Source organism: Acinonyx jubatus, unplaced genomic scaffold (assembly GCF_027475565.1).
Source record: "Acinonyx jubatus isolate Ajub_Pintada_27869175 unplaced genomic scaffold, VMU_Ajub_asm_v1.0 scaffold_48, whole genome shotgun sequence".
Lineage (NCBI taxonomy): Eukaryota > Metazoa > Chordata > Mammalia > Carnivora > Felidae > Acinonyx > Acinonyx jubatus.
This window is the reverse complement of record NW_026463967.1, coordinates 42,054-62,964: the sequence shown is the minus strand read 5'-3', so window position 1 is coordinate 62,964 and position 20,911 is coordinate 42,054. Positions and strand designations below refer to the sequence as shown.

General features: G+C 41.4%; 1 long non-coding RNA gene across 2 annotated transcripts; it reads left to right on the top strand.

Moving 5' to 3' along the window:
- Positions 1–398: 398 nt before the first annotated feature.
- LOC128313787 (uncharacterized) lies at positions 399–20,406 on the top strand. Of its 2 annotated transcripts, XR_008294831.1 has the most exons (4): positions 399–905; positions 12,345–12,465; positions 13,936–18,332; positions 18,854–20,406. It is a non-coding gene; the product is annotated as an uncharacterized LOC128313787 (long non-coding RNA). The 2 variants fall into 2 exon arrangements; XR_008294830.1 differs by lacking the exon at positions 399–905 and having other exon boundaries at positions 11,555–12,465.
- Positions 20,407–20,911: the final 505 nt, after the last annotated feature.

The window sequence follows — 20,911 nt, the reverse complement described above, 5'->3', positions numbered from 1 at the left end:
GAATGGAGATTTGTCTGCAAAAATCTGGGCTGCCATCATTAACGTGTGCAATTCCATATTTATTCAAAAGTTGAGGTGACTTAACAGCAGGGAAGGAATCACTAATGAGGCCATTCCCTTCACCACAGAAGAGGACCAAGAGTTTCAGTACATATGATGGTGGTCTGCCTTCACTTAACAGATCTGGATTTTGTTGGGAAACTTGAGTACAACAGTTAACATCACTAAACAAGGACCTCTGTGGTTTGGTAGGCCAAGATAAGCTAACATACCCATGCACAGTACTAGGAAATTTGCCTGTAAGCCCATAATAATAATATCAGCATTGTCATTTTGCAGAGCTGAGTGCATCAGCAAAAGAGAGAGAGGGAGGGAGGGAACAAGAGAGAGAGAGAGAAGAGAAGAGAAGAGAAGAGAAGAGAAGAGAAGAGAAGAGAAGAGAAGAGAAGAGGAGAAATTTTTGCAGCTGCATGCATAAGAATGTACACGCACACGTTTGGCTCAGCCTTACTGATGAGATCTTGACTTGGAAATGAAACAATTTTGTAATCCATACAATTTAAAAAACAGACCAAAAAACATCACTAAATAAGTAGTTGTCACAGAAACATAACAAATCCTTAAGTTACCCAGACACAGCCTATATGCAAGCTATCCAGATTTTTCTCTAAAAAAGATAGAATGTTCAAGCAGGATGGAATTCAAAACATATTGTAGTGCAACTCCCTTGTCTTACATTTTGAGATTTTCAGCTTGACTTTACAGTGTTTTTTATTATTTACTAATTGTCTACCGTTTCTTAGCTTTCTTTCCCAGACAGGTTACAAATTCACTGAATGGAGAGGCTGCATCATCTTCGTTGTGTGGCCCATCACCCTAAGTGCCTAATGAGTGAAAGACACTTGGTAAATATTGAAGACGGTCCTGGTGCTTCACCCACACCTTTCAGTACAGTCCCAGATAAGAAAATATTGCAAGCACATTTATTCCATGCTGTTTAACAGCCTTTAAGGATGAAAATGACAAGCTTTAACCATAGTTAATATATAATCGTGGGAAAAGTAGCTGGCATCTGTCAAAAAAAAAAGAAAAAATGAGTTGACCACCTTATTATTCAGGACTCATGATCCAATTTGTGGATTATCCAGACGCCTGGCTTTCCTCTCCTTTGTAAAGGGGCAGTGAGAGCAGAGGAACACAGACTTTTCAGTATGAGTGGTCTGGTCAGAAGCAGGGTTAACCATCTTCATGAACTACTGGAAGCTCCCAGAAGCCTCTTCTCCTGTGTGTAGTAAATGACTGATCCTGGGGTTGTGGGGAGGGGTAGTTATTTTATATACCATATTTAAAAGTCTTTACTCATGTTTTATTTCTAGCAATTAGAAATGGATATTTGGGGGGTGCCTGGGTGGCTCAGTCAGTTAAGTGTCCTACTCTTGATTTCAGCTAGATCATGATCTCATGGTTCATGGGTTTGAGCGCTGTGCTGACAACGTGGAAACTGCTTGGGATTCTCTCTCTCCCTCTCCCTCTGCCCGTCCCCTGCCTGCACTTGCTCTTTCTCTCTGTCTCTCCCAAAATAAGTAAATAAACTTAAAAAAATGGAAATTCGATTTAATGGTAAAGAACTATGAGTTGGTCACTTTTTAAGAATATAGCTTTATTGGGGTGCCTGAGTGGCTCAATCAGTTAAGTGTCCGACTCTTGGTTTCAGCTCAGGTCATGATCTCATAGTTGGTGAGTTCAAGTCCTGCACTGGGCTCTGTGCTGACAGCACAGAGCCTGGTTGGGATTCTGTCTCCCTCTTTCTCTGCCCCTCCCTGCTCGCTCTCTAGCTCTCTCTCTCAAAAATAAATAAACATTTTAAAAAATAAAATAAAATATAGCTTTATCAATATAAAATTAAAAAAATCTCGTTTTAGAGCATTACTATCACCTCACAAACTTTCTTCATGCCCACTTACAGTTACTCACAGCTCTTATCCCCCAACCCTAGGCAACCACTGATCTGTTTTTGTTTGTATAAATTCGCCTATTGTAAACACTTCATGTAAATGGGATCAGACATACAGTATTCATTCTTCTGCATCTGGCCTCCATCACTTAGAATAATGTTTTCAAGTTTCATCCTCGTGGTAACATAAATCAGTAGTTCTTTCATTTTAATTGTTGAATATTATTCCATTGTATGGATTTATTGTAAAAGTTCTTTATATATTCTGGATACAAGTCTTTTATAGGTACATGAGTTGTAAATATTTTCTTGCAGTCTAGTGGCTTATATTTTCACTTTCTAAATGGTGTCTTTTGAAGCACAGAAGTTTTTTATTTGGTAAGGTCCAATTTAACAGTTTTTTCTTTTAAATATCATGCTTTTGATGTCCACTGTTTTTATATTGTGTCAAAATAAGGAATTTAACATAAATATAACATTCAGTATCATATGTATAATATGTAATTTTATGTGAATGTAATGTTTGATGTTATATTAAATATATCTTATGAGGAAAATGAGTACCAAAGCTTTCTCTGCTATCCCTCCTAACTTACTTTGCATTTTGAATGGAAACAGTAGTACTCTGCTATAAATTAGTGTTAAGGTTTTTCACAGCCATGATGAAAGAAATCCACTATGTATCACCTAGTACTGAAGACCCAATCTGACACCTGGACCACAGTACGAATACAAGCACACTTCCTGAACCAGGGTTGATTTAATTGTATTAGCTGAGCAAACAAAACTACACAGACACTCTTTTGTCTGCCTTGTTGATTTCCTTCCTGTACTGTGCTTCCTGTGTGTGCTTTTGTCATTTTCCTTCATTTTTCCCCCTGCCTCTTCTGGAGTTGTCACTGTGTGAATAGGAGACCCTCAAATCCCCAGACAACCGGATTCCCACAGGGTTGCTGGATTTGTTGTTTCTTCATTGTGCTGACAGGAGCTATATGCTCACCTTTTGTTGAGCAGTAAATACACGTTGGAAGCAAAATACAATTAATACAATGCTTTATGCTTCTGAGGCAGCTTTCTCATTAGTCCCTAGCATATTGAACAAAGAAGTTATGTTCTAGAAATAAGAGAAGCGTGGTGTTGACAATACGAGCAGAGTCACGTGGCAAGGGGGAACGTAAAAAAGAAAAAACATTAAAACCAAGAATTCTGAATACCAAATTCAAAAGCTTGTAAAGGAGGCCTCTGGAAGGATTTACTCCTACTTTTGAATCAATCATCAGTAGGCAGCAAGGGCTGACAAACGGTAGCTGGGGTGTATATGAAAGAGCAATAAGGAAAGGAAGCAGAGTCAGAGTCTAGAAAGACTAAGAACTGAAGCAGAGGGTCCAGAGCCAACATAGAGGGGAAGGCGAAGGCATATGGAAACAGCATATAATTAATCATGCTATGTGCTGGTGAGGTGAGGTGATTTGTGTGGCACGGTGGAAGTGTTGACCGTGAAATGGAGTAGGGGTGCATCCTCTGAGATGAAGCAATAACAAAATGAAAGGGTGTGGCTATAGATAAATTTGATCTTTGGATAGAGTATAAAATTGAAAGAGATCATGCTGGATGGAATGAATTTTACTTGATGAAGTAGAAGGTCACCTGAAGAGTTCACATAGGGATATTAGAATGGTTAAGTTTTGAAATTATTATTGATTATTAATAATGATTATTTTAGTGAGGGAGATGAAGACGAGAGAGATCAAGGATAAGTTAAAAGCTAATGAGGGAGCACAACTAGGGTAAGCTACAGAATGAGAAAGCTATGTGGTTTTCTCCAGCCACACATGATGGCTAGCATTTAGGAACAAGGAGCAAATAGATTGACATAGGTTGGACACAAATTTCCCGAGAGGAGGAGGCCAATACAAGGCTACAGGGGAATATCCAGGTGGGAGGTATAGTTTGGATGATTAACCACATCTACCAGGAAGGATATGAGAGGAAGGGAAGATAGAAGGTCTTGGTACCAACTGCTTCCAAACTTATCTGTTCACAGCATCACCTCAGTTAGTATCTCTTAAAAACTTCAAAGCCCAAGCTACATTTCTGGTAAATTAAATCACAGTCTGAGGGCCTGGAACACAGACCCAAACCTCCATTACTTTTTGAAGCTCCCCAGGTAATTCTAATATGAAGGTAATTTGGGAATCATTGGGCACATCCATTAGCAGAGCATTCTCAAAATGTGGCCCCAAACCAGCACATCAGCATCACCTGGGAACATGTTAGAAATGCAAGTTTGCATTGATCCCCTCCCCCCAGACCTACTGAGTCAGAAATTCTGGGATTGGGGTCCAGCAGTCTGTCTTAACAAGTCCTTCAGGTGATTCTCATGTTTGTTAAAGTTTGACAACCACTGAATAAGGAAGAAAAGGAATGTTGTCCTGGTAATCCCTCAAAGAGCAAGTGTAGTGAGAGAGCTAGAAGGACTGGTATCCTTACTGTCAAGCATTTCCAGTCTGTAACTAACTCAGCTTTGAGGCTCAAAAAGGTGAAGAAACTAAACACTAGTGTGTTGGATAATCATCCACATATATGTTTAAATATCCCAGAATTACGTCAGGATCTGGGAATGATGAAAAAACTCATATCTAGATTTTCGGTGTTTATGGGAAATAGAAAATGGTAGCATCAAGAGGCATAAACTTTGGCAGAATTTGCACATCGTGTAAAAGCAGCACCAGGAAGCTGGATGAATCCTGACTCCAAGCCCTGCTTCCAGACATGCAGGAAAAACAGGAGCCTCCACTAGAGATGGAAGCAAAAGACCATGCACCTTTGGGAGAAGGTAGGCTTCAATTTGTGGTGGTGGAGTAATATTGTAAAGAAAAAATGTGGAAGCATTTTTTATGGAATAGTGGCTGCAGAGGGCATAGTGGGAAGGGTTAAAAGTTTGGAGACAGGGGTTGAGAGTGGGAGGGGCAGGCTATGGAAGCATGAGCTACAGAATACAAAAGAACAATGCTGGATAGATGTTTGGGTATAGAAGGATGGGGGAAGAGGGCAGGTTTCATCTGCCTTTGGGGCAGTGGCCATGGATTATCAGTATGACAGGCCTTGCTAAAAATGACTAGCTTCCTCAACATGAGTTATTTGGTGCCTTTGTGGCTGATGGTCCCAAACAGTCCTGTCGCAAACCCCCAGGGAGCTGAGTCAGCATGTGGCAAAAGCCACAGTCTTGGGACAGGCCACTTCATGACTGGTGGAGCACTGCAGACATGGGGAAGACACCTTAAGATGGATAGGTAGTGGACGGACTGGGTCTTCAATTAGCTCTTTCACCTGGTGACTTTCCTGCTTTCCAGAGCTCTGGGCCTTCTACCATCAAGGATGTGCCTGCCTGAAAATGGTCCCGGGGCCCCATTGTTATCATAAAGGAAAACAGAATCAGAAGACCTTGAACACTTTTAGATATTGCTTCTCCTGGCTCTGATAAGGGAGACAGGAGGAGAAAGGGAGGAAGGAATAAATCAAGGAGATGGTAACAAAAGCAGAAGAAAACAGATCCTTTTTGCTGGGCTCAGTAGTTTGTCTTATGATTTCTCTCTGACTCATGGGCACACTGAGAATTCTGGAATGAATTAAGTGTTCTTATGGCCACAAGATGTAGCTTAGTGTACAGACCAGTAACAATTGCTTGGGCTGGTCCAAGGCTAAGTTGTGAAGCTGGTTTCTGATTGTACTCCATTTGGGAGTCTTTTTCCCTTCTCTGGAAATCCTTCTCCTTGGGTTTTCCTCACCCTATAGTCCTGTGCTCACCCTTCAGGAACATCCCTGTGGCTCAGGGTTAGGCACAGCACAGAGGGTTATCCTCTCCCTTCCACCTAATGTTTTGACATACACTCATTACAGACACTCCCTGAAGGCTCTTAGCCACTGTCACACTCCCCAAATGCTCCTATTACAATTCTTGGGAAAGTCGAGGTCCACAATGGTGGTCAATTGCTTGGACTTGGGAACAACATCCACAATATTTAACAACTGATAGGGCAAAGACATCTGTCAGCTAGAACAGACCCCACCTCAGCAGAGCAGCCAGGTACATCCTGCCCACCCAGGCTCTCAGTCCTCCAGGGGTCTCATGCTTGCCCCCTCCCACCTCAGCTGTCCACTCCCGTGGGTATATCCTGGACTTGTCATTGCTGTCAACAATGAACCCTTCTCCATCTCACTCACCATCTCCTGACCTTTCAGCTTATCTCCCTTACTCTAAACTTCTTTAATTCGAACAGCTCTTTGACATACCTACGAGCTCTTGATCCTACCACCTTTTCTCTCTCTCTCTATCCCCCATTACCCCTTTATCCAGTTTAGATCCCATAGCTCATCATCATTATCATTTGAGCTCGTCTCACTCACCTATCCAGTGTACTCATGTGGCAGCCTTCCTCCTAGTTAAATCCAGTTCATCAGACACAACAGACTCAGGTTTGCATAGCCATTTCCTACCACCTTAAAAACAAAAACTGTATCTTGATCCCACATCACCCTCTGGTCACTGACCCATTCTTCCACCCCATTTTATAGTAAACCCCTGGAAAGAGTTGTCAGTCTTCATCGTCTCCAATCCCCTCCTCTTATCCTCTGTCGAACTCACTCCTACCAGGATTTTGCCTCCACCATTCCCACAACGCTGTTCTCCTCAGGACTCCACTGAGGTTTCCACTGCAAAATGCAGTGGACGATTCTCAGTGTTCATCTTATTTGATGGATAGGTAGCATTTCATAGCTGATCATTCCCTTCTTGAAGCACTTTTTTTTTTAATACCAGGATTCCACACTTGCCTGGTTTTTCCCTCCTCTATCATTAGCCATTCTTTCTCAGAGTCCATTAATGGTTTGCTCCCATTGTAGTGATTTGTAAACAGTGAGGCACTTCAGCTGCTCAGTCTTTGGACCTCCTCTCTTCTCTATCTACATCACTCCCTTACTGAGCTCCTGTCTTCTCATGGCTTCAATTGCCAATCTTTGCCTTGATTTTCCAATTTTGTATTTCCAGCAAAGACCTCTCACCTGAACTCCACGCTCACATGCCAGCTGCCTATTGGACATCTATACTTGATGGATAGCTGGCATCTCATGTTTGACAGGTTCAAAATGGAACTCCTCCTTACCTTTAAATGGCTCCTCCTACAGTTCTCCCAGCTGAGTAAATCGCAGGTCTACTCTTCCAGTTACTCAAGCCAAAAATCATGGAGTCATCCATATGTCTTCTTTTTACTCTCAGATCCTACATCTAATCCAACATCAAACTTTAATATGTATCCAGAAGCTAACCACTTTTTATCACTCCAGTTACTGCTACTATGGTCCAAGCTGCCGATGCTTCTTACCTGAATTATAACAGTAGCTTTTTTTTAATGTTCGTTTATTTATTTTGAGAAAGAGAGTTCACTGGGGGAGGGGCAGAGAGAGAGAGGAAGTTGGAGAATCTGAAGCTGACAGAGCAGAGCCTGATGTGAAACTTGATCCCATGAACTATGAGATCATGACCTGAGCCAAAGTCGAGTTGGACACTTAACTGACTGAGCCATCCATGCACCCCTGCAGTAGCTTCTTAATTGGTCTTCCTGTGTTCATGATTGCTCCTCCTCTAGTCAATAAATACAGCAGCCAAAGTGATTTTTTTCAAACATGAGATGTAAAACTCCTCTAAAAACCTTTTCCAAAGTACCCATTTCACTGAAGGCAAAAGCTAAATCCTTAAAATGGCTGACAAGGCCCTACAACACTGTTTCTCTCCCCCTATTCTTCTCTGACCTGTGTCCTACTACTTTCTCCTTATTCATACCACACAGTGGCCTCCTCGTGAGTCCTCAGATGTACCAAGCATGTTCTGGCCTCTAGGCCAGAAACACTTGCTCTTCCTTTGGCCTGGAATGCTCATCCTCCAGACATCTTCTACTTTGCTAATTCCCCAAATCCAAAAATTATTTAGCACCAATAGATTTCATGTCATATTCCCAGGGATCGCTTTACTTAATATTTCAACTTACCCCCTCACCCTCACTTCTGGCACTTCTTTTCCCTCTTTTTATTTCAAATTTTTTAAATGTTTATTTTTGAGAGAGAGAGAGAGACAAAGTGCGAGTAGGGGAGGTGCAGAGACAGGGAGACACAGAGTCCAAAGCAGGCTCCAGGCTCTGAGCTGTCAGCACAGAGCCTGACACGGGGCTTGAATTCATGGACCGGGAGATCCAGGCACCCCTCCCTCTTTGTTTAAAAAAATTTTTTCCCTTGGGGCGCCTGGGTGGCTCAGTTGGTTAAGCGTCTGACTTCGGCTCAGGTCATGATCTCACGGTCCGTGAGTTCGAGCCCTGCGTCGGGCTCTGTGCTGACAGCTCAGAGCCTGGAGCCTGTTTCAGATTCTGTGTCTCCCTCTCTCTCTGCCCCTCCCCTGTTCATGCTCTGTCTCTCTCTGTCTCAAAAATAAATAAAGGTTAAAAAAAAATTAAAAAAAAATTTTTTTTCCCAACACATGTATTTATTCATGTAATTTTTCATTGTGGTTTTGATTTGCATTTCCTTCATGATTAGTGATGTTGAGCACTTTTTCATGTACCTGTTGGTATTTGAGTATCTTCCTTGGAAAATTCTATTTGGGTTTCTTTGTCTGTTTTTTAACTGGCTTGTTTTGTTTTGTTTGCTATTGAGTTGTATGAGTTCTTTATAGATCTTGGACATTAGCCCCTTATCAGATATATGATTTGAAAATGTCTTCTCCCTTTTTATAAGTTGTTTTTTCACTTTGTTGACGGTTTCTTTTGCTGTGCAGAAGGCTTTTAGTTTGATGTAGTCCCATTTGTTTAATTTTATTTTGTTGCTTGTGCTTTAGGTCTCATATCCAAAAAAAAATCATTGCCAAGATCCATGTCAAGGAGCTTACCTGTTTTCTTCTAGTTTTCTTCTGGTTTCTTATAGTTTCAGATCTTAAATTTAAATCTTCAATATATTTTGAATTAATTTTTATGAGTGATATAAGATAGGGGTCTAGTTTCATTCTTTTACATGTAAATATCTCATTTTCCCAGTACCATTTATTGAAGAGACTGTCTTTTCTCCACTGAGTATACTTGGCTTTCTTGTCAAATATTAGTTGACTGTGTAGCATGGGCTTATTTCTGGGCTCATCATTCTGTTCCATTGGTCTATGTATCTGTTTTCATTCCAGTACCATACTGTTTTGATTAGCATGGCTTTGTAATATAGCTTGAAATCAGGAAGTATGATGCCTCCAATTTTGTTCTTCTTTCTCAGGAATGTGTTGGCTATTTGAAGTTTTTGTGGTTCCATAAGAATTTTAGGATTGTTTTTACAAAAAATTATTTATATCTTTACTGAAGTCTCATGAGGAGATACTAAAGTGGAATGTATTACACAACATGTGGCATAATTCCTAAAAGACTCTCTTCACTGTTGAAAGCATTATTTTCCAAATTAAAAACACAAATTCTTATACACATTGCATGTATGTCAGAGTTTTATTTTAACTCATTAAAATGATAAAGCAGTTCAAGGATGATAAGAGAATATAATGTAAATGTAGTTAGTGGAAACAAAAATGAATGAATGCAGGAGTAAGATTGTTAGATACAAAACTGATTTATTTCTTATGGGGCAAAAACCATTATCTTTGGAGTTCTCTTTTCTACTTTCAGAAGTAATTTATATCTCTACAGGGCAAAAATTATTTTCTTTTCTTTCTTTTTTAAAATGTTTATTCTTGAGAGAGAGACAGAGAGACAAAGAGAGACAGAGAGCGAGCAGGGGAAGGCAGAGAGAGAAAGGGAGACACAGAATCCAAAGCAGGCTCCAGGCTCTAAGCTGTCAACACAGAGCCCGACACAGGGTCTTGAACCCACAAACCGTGAGATCATGACTTGAGCCGAAGTCAGACACTTAACTGAGCCACCCAGGCGCCCCCCCACAAATTATTTTCTATAGGTGCCTTAGTCAATTCAGGCTGTCATAACAAAACATCATATAGAATGGGTGACCTAAACAACAGAAATGTATTCTCTCACAGTTCTAGAAGCTGAGAAGTCCAAGATCAGGGTGCCAGCATGGTAACTTTCTTGTGAGATCTCTCTTTCTGGCTTGAAGATGGCCCTTTTCTCCCTGTATCCTCAGATGGCAGAGAGAAAGAGAAGGCAAACTGTCTGGGACCTCTTCTTTTTTGTTGTTTGTTTTTTGTTTTGTTTTGTTTTATTTTGGGTTTTGTCCCCCAGTATCTCTTCTTATAAGGGCACTAACTGTATGATGAGGCACATCCTCATGACTTATCTAACTATAATAACCCCCCAAATGTTTCATCTCCAAATATCATCATACTGGGGCTTAAGGATTCAACATACAAATTGAGGGAGGGCAGGGGAAGGCACAGTTCAATCCATAGCGAAAGGCGAGAAACATTTGCATTAACAGTCTTCTGCAAAGTTTAAAGACGGTCCTTACAAAAGTGTAAAATGGTCTAATGAATAATTGGCAATTAGTCAGACAACTTTATATCCTTCTGAATTCAGATGGCCCTTATGGAGGGCTTATTAGCCAAGGCCTTAGCACAAAAAGGAAGTCATTTTGCCTTGCAGAGTTTTGAAAATTGTTCTTAACATCATTTATTTCTTTCTCTATAAACCCACTCATGACTCAGAATTATGAGGTCTGAAGCTTGTACAGTTGGGGGACGGGTACTTTGAAAAAGAATATAACATGAGCACATAAATACAGTCCTTGGGTTCTAGAACTGAAAGGGAGTCTGTGCTAAAGAGAACTTCCTGGAAAACCCATCTCCAACCCTCTTTGTAGCAATTTCCACACCTCCCCCTAAATCTTCTCTTCTAAACATTCCATGAAAATCTCCATCTTTCACTGATTCTCCTTCCCCATTCAAAACTCATGTGTGCGTGTGTCTATTTTTTACTGTGGTAAATATATGTAACATAAAATTCACCATTCTAACCATGTTTAAGTGTACGATTCTTTGGCATTAAGTACATTCACAGTGTCCTACAAGTATCACCACTATCCATTTCCAGAACTTTTCATCATCACAAAGAGAAATCCTACATCCATGACAATAATCCCCACCCACCCCTGCCCTTGGTTCCTGATATGTACTTTTCTACTTTCTGCCTCTCTGAATGTGCCTCATCTAGATACCTCATGTAAGTAGAATCATACAGTATTTGTATGTATTTGTCTGGCTTATTTTATTTAGCCTAATATTGCCTTCCCATTCAAAACTCTTCTCCAGCTCTTCTTGGTCCATGAGCTTCTTCTCATGTCTCCTAAAATAAATCCTTGTAACATCTCCAAGCAACTTCTAGTTCTTGCTACCCATTATCTCTATAGCAAGAGGCAAAAAGCGCCCTTCTTCGAACAGGAGAGGAATACGATAAGATTGTGAATATGAAGCTAGTAATATGTGCCCCCTCCATACTTACTCTTTGGGAAAAAATCCAATACTTCTTTTAAAAAAATTGTTTTAATGTTTACTTTTGAGAGACAGAGAGACAGAGCACGAGCAGGGAGAGGCAGAGAGAGAGAGAGACACAGAATCCGAAGCAGGCTCCAGACTCCCAGCTGTCAGCACAGAGCCCAACGCAGGGCTCAAACTCACGAACTGTGAGATCATGACCTGAGATGAAGTCGCACGCTTAGCCGACTGAGCCACCCAGGTGCCCCAAAAATCCAATACTTCTTAACACTAAGGTGGAAATGGGTAATAAAGCCTAATGTGTAGGCTTCTTCAGAAATTTTTTAAATAATCAGGAAGCCTCAAATCAAAGGAATGAAAACCACTCTTTGTGGAATTTCAGGGAAAGGGTGTGTGATATTTGAGGGTTATAAAGAATGGCAATATTGGTTTTTAGAAAAGCCACCGGGAACACACATTCTACAGAATGTCACTCAACTGTCCCCATAACTGGCTCATCGCAGCATCATTCCTGTGTGCCCCCGGCCGGGATGATGAATGAAATTCCCATCTCATCAGAACTGCCACCACTTCTTGCCTTTTTTCCCCCTCTTTTGACAATAATACAGGTGGCTGTACGGATGGTGCGGGATACACTGTGCTTTCATAGCTTACCATAGCCGGCTTGAGATTCCCTCGACATAAACATCAGAATGCCCTTAAGCCACTCTCATTGTGCAATACAGCTGAGTTAGAAACATGGTCCTGCTCTCTGAACAATTCCTGGAAGAGACAAAAAAAAAAAAAAAAAAAGGCAAATATATTTGCAGAATGTTGACTTCATTCAGAATGTGCATTAAATAAATAATGCACTAAGGGTTTTGGAGACGGTAACTAAGACAGACGCAAATGCATATTTTTCTCCAGATAACAAAATCTTCCAAAGATGCCTGGTGCTCAGCACGGAGGATGTGCACAGCAGTGTAGAGGCTCCGGCCCTGTGATGGTCTCCATTCTGGGCTTGCCTGGCCCCAGCTTCCCTGCTGTGGTAAGAGCCACATGGAAGCTAGGCCTTCCCTGGTGACTGAGAACACAGCTTGTCAACCAGCTGGGAGACAAGAGTCCAGTGCTGGGGAAAGGTGGCAGATGAAAGGCTGGCAAGGCGCTAATGTTATTCCCTCCAGAGGGTAGCAAGTCAGAAGAAAGGCTCTCCTGCCTTTTGCAACAGGCTTTGTGCTCATGCGCCCTGTGGATGCCAGTGCCACTGGGTAGCGGGTAAAGAAAAACACACGCTATTCAACACTGAGGTTGCTAATGCCGCTTTAATTTTCTGGGAGATTCCCTTTTATGGGGGAGAAGGAAAGCATAAGGGACATCACTTAAGTGGATTCTGGGAACACAACTAGGGCTGTAATGAATGCAAAGTTACTGGGTACATGGCCTGAAGTACTCATTAATACGAATGCAAATGTTCTGGAAATAGATTTTCTCTTCCATTCCCTTTAGGGCATTCCATTTATTTCTGCTGTGTCCAAAGAGACCCATTTTCCTTAATGCTCTGAGTTAGAGCTCTTTATTAGATGCCTGCTTTAAAGATACCCTAAATGCCCACCCAGCTAATGTATAAACAGGTAAGGGCAGATGCCGTGCAAAAAAGAGCAGGGGACCCTGAGGCTCAGCAGCGTCTTCAACAGAGCAATGCAATGCAAATGAACAGAAGGCGAACTCTGTAGAAATAGGCTTAATCGCTGGAATTATGACCAAGACTCGGTTTTTTTAATGCCCTCTGAGGAACAAGCAAAAGAGGAAACAAAAGAAAGCTTCGGGGCTAATCTGATGTTTATAAAGAGCCTGGAGCTGAGACTCAGTAATTACCCTGTGAAGCAGGAAGGAGCGCTGAGCTAATCATATCAGATAAGAGACATAAAGCACCAGAAAATGGGAAGTGAAGAGGGAGAGTAGGCATCCAGGTTTCCTATTCTTTCCACATCAAACCTACCTTCTTATCCCAGGTCTTTTATTTTGAAGAGGAAAAATTACTTTATACTCAGACCTCCAGGTTTCCTATCTCTCTTTACCTGTAATATATCAGAGGTCCAAGGCTATATAGGTAAATAAGATGGGGCTTTTCAGAGTGTGCTCCCTGGTTTCCTGTCTTCCCTATAGCTCCAGGATATCACCCACCATTGGTTTGAGGTAGGCTGCTCCAGGGCCTATCAACCTCTAACCTGTCCCTTCCCATGTTCCATGCTCCTTTACAAACACTTCAACAGATGAACCTAAAGAAAAACATATTAAGGCAAACTTATCAGATCATCCTTTCCTGCCCTTAACCTGCAACTTCCCCTTAAGGAAAGACCTAAATTTATGAGGCTCCCAAAGTCTCTTCCTTGCAGAATTGGGAATGAATGTAAACATTTAACCAAATAGAAAATCTTAGCTAAAATACTGTAATTTTGTTTCCTACCATTTGGTAAATATTGGCCTTGCTGCTAATCATCAGATCTCTTGCTGACAGGTGCTGAAAAGGGAGCTCCGATGTCCAAGCTTGACAGGATGAGATGCTGTGCAGGTAGATTGCTACAGGTGGGTTTGGTGGGTAAGTAGAGGCAGTGTGGTGTGGCAGGGCAAGCATCGGACTCTGGGCTGGTCTCAGCGCTGTCACGAATTCATTCACTGAGGGACTTTGAACCCTTCATACCTCTGTTTCCTTTTATACAAAATGGAAAAATATATTTTATGGTGGCGTTCTGAGAGTCCAGTGAGACCATGTGTATGATAATGTTTTTAGAATTATAAAAAGCCAAGGGCTCCTGGCTGGTTCAGTCAGTGGAGCATGAGACACTTGATCTCAAAGTTGGGAGTTCAAGCCCCACGTTGGGTGTAGGGATAACTTAAAACAAAAATCAAATCTCAAAAAAAAAAAAAAAGAATTCTAAAAAAAGCATACAAATATGTGTTTTTATAGTTAGCTCTATATATCACCTCCCTCATGGGTATTCCCTCCCTCCCCACAATTCTAGCACACACCCAGTAGTCATCTACCATTCACTTTTTGGATAACCTGACCAAAATATATCACTTCTAACCTACTCTCCTTCTCATGGTCCATGTTCCTCTACATGCTCTTAAATAAATGCACCGGGGGGGGGGGGGGTGGGTGGGAATTATAAGGCACATTTATAGGATTATCCACTCTTGCCCCTAAGCTCCAACTTCCCATTAAAGAAGGGACTCAAGGCCAGCCTATGATAAAAGCTTGTTTTTATAAATGCAGTAAAATATTTTTAGCATTGTATTTAAAGAATCTTAACATGGATGCAATAAAACATACATTAATTGTAAAATCTGTTTTCAAAGAAAATACCTCATTTTAGATTGTTTCACATGCCTAGACTTGGGTGAAAGGAAAAAAGTTGGATGAGATTAAGAGTTAAAATTGATTGAACATCACTATGAGCAAAGCATTCTGCTAAGTATTGTCAGATCTAAAGTTAAAAGCATGACTCATTCAAATATAAAGGGAGCACATGTCAGGGGCACCTGGGTGGCTCAGTTGGTTAAGTGTCCACTTCGGCTCAGGTCATGATCTTGCAGTTTGTGAGTGCTAGCCACGTGTCAGGCTCTGTGCGGACCGCTCGGAGCCTGGAGCCTGTTTCGGATTCTGTGTCTCCCTCTCTCTCTGCCCCTCCTCGGCTCGTGCTGTCTCTCTCAAAAATAGACATTAAAACAAAACAGGGAGCACGTGTCAAAGATTTCTTAACTCATGAATGAGGGAACAGACAAGATAGTTCAAAAAGAATTAGGAAGATGGAAGTATTTATAGGGGCTGAGCAAGAAAGAGGAGCACATGGATAAAATTTGTAATTTAGGTACGGACCTGGTTCATGTCCTAGAGGGCAGTAACAGGATAATCTTGGGATTATCTTTTCGACCCTGAAAGCAGTTTCATGTCTTCTGGACAGAATCAATTTGCATTTCTCTTGGACAAGAATCATTTGCATTGCTAGCACTTTTCTACAAGTTAACTTTTACACTTACAGAATTCCAAAATCTCCTTATGGTGAGATTGAGTAAGTAGCAACTCAAACAAAAGTACCCACCTAGAGAATCAGATAATTCACCAAACAGGTCTACACACAACCCTGGCTTAACACTGAAAAAGACTTGCACGTTTCCAAATTTTTAGATAATTTTATTTTTAAATTTTTATATTTTTATTTTTTTAATGTTTATTTATTTTTGAGAGAAAGAGACAGAGTGTGAGTGGGAGAGGGGCAGAGAGACAGAGACACAAAATTGGAAGCAGGTTCCAGGCTCTGAGCTGTCAGCACAGAGCCGGATGCGGGGCTCGAACCCACGAAGAACCCATAAACCGTGGGATCATGATCTGAGCCGAAGTCGGACACCCAACTGACTAAGCCACCCAGGCACCCCTGGATACTTTTATTTTTAACAGCACTTATGCATAGTTTATGGAAGCATTTAATATTTATCATTTTGTGCGGCCTACACAATTCTGAAAAGTGGTTATTATTAATTCCAGTTGCACGGATGAGGAAATTGAAAATCAAGGAGACAAAGAAATTTGTTTGAATTCACTGGAACAAATGATTACCCAGACCTGTTAAATTATGAAATCCTTGCTTTTCTTGCTACAGTGTATATATCACCGCCCAAAAATGTTTTAATTGTCTTTATTGAGATACAGCATACATATGGCACAGTGCAGATATCTTAAGTACACATTTTAATGGCTTTTTACATATAAGGATGTATGTATATGTGCGTGTCTTTTGTCAAACACATATTACCATGACCCAGATCAAGATGTTAAACATTTGTAGCGCCCCAGAGGTTCTCATGCCTCTTTCTACTCAACCCACCATCACCACTAACCCCAGGTCATCTTTTTTTTTTTTTCTACATCAATCACCATAAATTAGTTTGGCCTGATTTTCATAAAATGGGTCATACATACAGTAACTGCTGTTTTGTGTCTGGTATCTTTTGCTCATAATTATGCCTGTGGCATACACCCATGTTGTTGCATGCGGTAGTATTCTTTCTAAAAAACTGTTTACAAAGTTCATTGCATGAATATACCCAAACTTATCTATTCTCTTGTTGAGGGACCCTTGAGTTGTTTCCAATTTTTGGCTCTAAGGCATAAAGCTATTAAGAATATTTTTGTATATCCTTTCTGTGAGCATGAGCATATATTTTTGTTGGCTGTATACTCCGGAGGGGAGTTGTTGGGTGGTACGTTTACATATTTTTGGTTTTAGTAAGTACTGCCAAATATTTTTCCAAAGTGGTTGCACCAGTTTGCGTTCCTACTAGCATAGCAGTGTATGAAGATTCCAGTAAGTTCACATCCTTAACAACTCTTAAATCGTTACTCTTTATTTTTAACTATTTTGTGATATGAATAAGTATTCCTCTGCATTTAAATTTGGTCCCTGTTATAAAAGAAAGAAATAATATGACAGTTCTATAAAGCATTAGGTCTGAGAAAGTGATATCAAATAATATCAGCTCTGTCTGGAGTGCGTGGATGGATCCCAGTGCTTCCAATTTGGGGGCTACTTTAATAGGTGAGTGTAACATACCGAAATAAAACTATGTCTTTTTGATACATTCCCTCTGTTCATTTAGGGTGCCATGACTTTGATGGCATTTACCGATCAAATCTATTTGATAAAAACGCTCAGGGGCACCTGGGTGGCTTCGTCGATTACATGTCCGACTTCAGCTCAGGTCTTGATCTTGCAGCTCGTGAGTTTGAGCCCCACCGCTCTCTATTGTCAGTGCACAGCCTTTGTCGGATCCTCTGTCTCCCTCTCTCTGTCCCTCCCCCATTTGCGCACTCCCTCTCTCTCAAAAATATTTTTTAAAAAATGCTTAGTAATATTAGAAAGCTTCTTTAAATTTAGCACTGTATAAAAAGACTAAGTTAGGAACCTAATTACTACTATTTAAAGGACCATGCACATTTGAATAAATCTAACCATAAATATAAACAAGCTACAATTAATATACAGAGATCTAACTTCAGAATGGGTCCCTGTACCAAGGAGATAGTAAACACATGGTGCTCTATATATGTTTATGAATGATATTGATTGCACACCTCTTCTTTCTTTATCAGTTCTGAGTGGGGCTTTACCTTTGTTGTTGTTGTTGTTGTTGTGTTTTGTGTGCTGGTCCACATTAGATCATTACCTAAATTGAGGCAGACTCACTAATTTACAGAAAATTTGCAGTCTCCACAGATAACTTGGATGTACATCTTAAACAGTCTACAACTATTTTTAAATCTGTAGTTATTTTTATTCCTACTCCACAAATTAATGTAATTTAGGACCCTAGGGAAGACTGCTTTCCTTCAATGGCCAGACTTTGAATTCACTATCTTTTCTTTTTACGACAATGGGTGAATCTTTGATAGACTGCTATGATTCGGGGCAGGAAAAACAAACAAACAAACAAAAAAACAAGCTGCCTGGCTTTAAATTCTATTACTTAACCATGTGACCTGTGGTAAGTAATTTAACCTCTGTACACTTCAGTTTCCTCATCTGTAAAATGAGAATAATCACTCCAACCTAGGAGGGTTGAGAATTAAATGAGCTATTATTTGTAAAGCATGTAGAACACTATCTGATACACAGCAACAATATACAGGCATTTGTATAGTAAAATAAATTTGAAATCTTACCTCAAAGTGTCTTCTACTCAATCACTCAAAAAACTTCTCTTTGTATTCCTGTATGCTCTCTTCAAATACCCCCTCTGGAGCCATACGTCCCCCCATGCCAGCTTATGCACAATCCTCTCAAAGAAGAACAAGATACTCAGTGATAGTGACCCCCCAAACACACAACAATGTGCACGGATCTCCTATGCAGTAAGGTGAGTAAAAGGAGCCTGATAGAAGAGGCTACATATTGTAGGATTCCATTTACTTGACATTCTGGAAAAGGCAAAACCATTGGGATCAAAGCAGATCAGTGGTTGTCAGGGACCAGAGTCAGGGGAGGAGTTAACTGCAAAGGGGCACGAGGGAATTCAGGGGTAGGAGTGTCGATGTGATGCAGTCGTCCTATATCTCGACTATGGTGGTGATTAATCAACTATATGCATATCTTAAAAGATACACAACTATACTTTTAAGAGGGCAAATTGTGCTATGTGCAAATTACACCTGAATTTATAAATAGAAAAAAGAATAAGAGGTACCACAAAGTCTTTTACCAAAAAAGAAGTCATTCGGTTACACGTAAGCAGTCCTAGAATATGTGCAGCACCATGTCTAACTGCAGACACGGCCAGTTCCAGAAGTTCTAGGAACAGATCTCCAGTAGTCCTGAACCTTTGGCCAGTTGCAGGATGATCTCAGTGAATCGGTCTTTCTTTGCTTAATTGTCTTGCAGGAAGCACTTGAAATGTGTGGTAGTTGTTTTGCAACAACTACTGACATCTGGCAACCAGGGATCTGTTAAGGACTCAACGAGATGTAAACGTAGCTGTAAGAATGGGCAAGGTGAGTTTCTCATGTCTGGTGAAAGGCTTACTCCACCTGGTTGGCTTCATCAATAGCTCTCTGTCATTGTCCGAGCCTGGGAACAGAAGCTTGTACCCGGGTCTGAGAGCCTCTCACCTTGTCTCCTGCTTTGCCTGACTCTAGAACGTTATCCCTTGTCATTTTAGCATTACGAAACTTCTGTTTCCGCTGGCGTCTTTCCATCGATTGCATCCCTTGTGACACCTATGAAATGTTCCACACGAGAGCTAACTTCCACAGAAAATCAGAAGTAGCTTCTAGAACCTGTGAGGCTGCCCGCCCCCACCCCCCTCCCCGGGCAGAGTCTCCACTCTCCACTCTGGATGCGGCCCGAGCTACCCTGTACCCCAGCTCCCCAGGGACTTCTCCCCTCTGTGATGCCCCTCTCTGGCCCTCCCCCTTTCATTCGTCTCCAACTCTCCTAAAACCTTCTGCATCTTCAGCTTTGCTCCTCAGCCTAGGTGGTCACTTACTCCACTGCTGCAGCATCTTTCCCAGAGACAGCTGAAGACAGGCTCTGGGTCCAGTGAACAATGATGAGAGAAGAAAGGTACGTTTGCCCTTCAGCCCCCAGGTCTAGCATCCAGGAGAAGAGTCTGACTTTTCACACCACTCCAAGGGACTGCCTTTTGGCATGACGCCAACGCATGTAGCTAGAAGTGAGACCCCCTTCCTTCTATGTAAGTTTCATAAACAAGTCCCTGAAGCCTCTCCTACCTTGTAGTATTCGGAGCCCTGATACTGGGTTCAGTCACATGCACGTGTGATGCCAAACACGTATTACCTCCCACCACAGCAAACACAGATTAATTGGAGCCCTCGCATGTCTGATCATTTTTTCTAAAAGTAGAGGTCGCGGACTGACGCTGAGAAGTGGCCAGAAATGTCTAATAGGAGACCAGTTTAGTAAGAAGATAGGTAGTTCTATAGAGGTCCTCCACTGGTAGGCAAATCAGCCAAACACTATAACAACTGAGATTTGTGGGCGCCTGGGTGGCTCAGTCAGTCAAGCGTCTGACTTTGGCTCAGGTCACGATCTCGCAGTTGGTGAGTTCGAGCACCATGTCGGGCTCTGTGCTGACAGCTCAGAGCCTGGAGCCTGCTTCTGATTCTGTGTCTCCCTCTCTCTCTGCCCCTCCCCCACTCACACTCTGTCTCTTTCTGAAAAATAAATAAGCATTAAAAATTAAAAAAAAAAAAAATAGGGGCACCTGGGTGGCTCAGCCGGTTAAACATCCAACTTCAGCTCAGGTCATGATCTCACAGTCTGTGAGTTCAAGCCCCTCATCAGGCTCTGTGCTGACAGCTCAGAGCCTGGAGTCTGCTTCTGATTCTGTGTCTCCCTCTCTCTCTCTGCCCCTCCCCTGCTCATGCTCTGTCTCAAAAATAAATAAAAACATTAAACAAAAATTAAAAAAAAAACACCTGAGATTTGACTTGGGGGAAGCTCAAGAGAATAGGAGGGAAGAGCAAGGACTGTGCCACAGGAGGCAAAATTTTAATTTTAAGTTGTGGTTCTTAACTGCCACTGCATGAATCAGCTGCAACAGGCCTCTCTCCAGACTGACTGAATCACAGTCTGTGGCAGTGGCCCCAGGAATCTGCACTTGAGAATATCTCCCCAGGCGGTTCTGACATTTGCCCAAGTCTGGGAACCCCATGTTTCAAGGCTCCACCAGGAAAAGAGCCCCTCTGTTCTCTATCTATAAAGTGCTCACAATGACTCTGTAAGGAAGGTACTAATATCCCCCTTTTGCAGATGAGAACACTGAGGCACAGAGAGGTCACACAGCTAGTAGGCAGTGGAGCTTGCTTTTGAACCCAGGTAATCTGACCTCAGACCCCATGATAATATTTCAACAGAATTATTAAGAGGACATAAAACAAGCAAAATATGAAATATATGCTAACATATTTAAGAAAGATG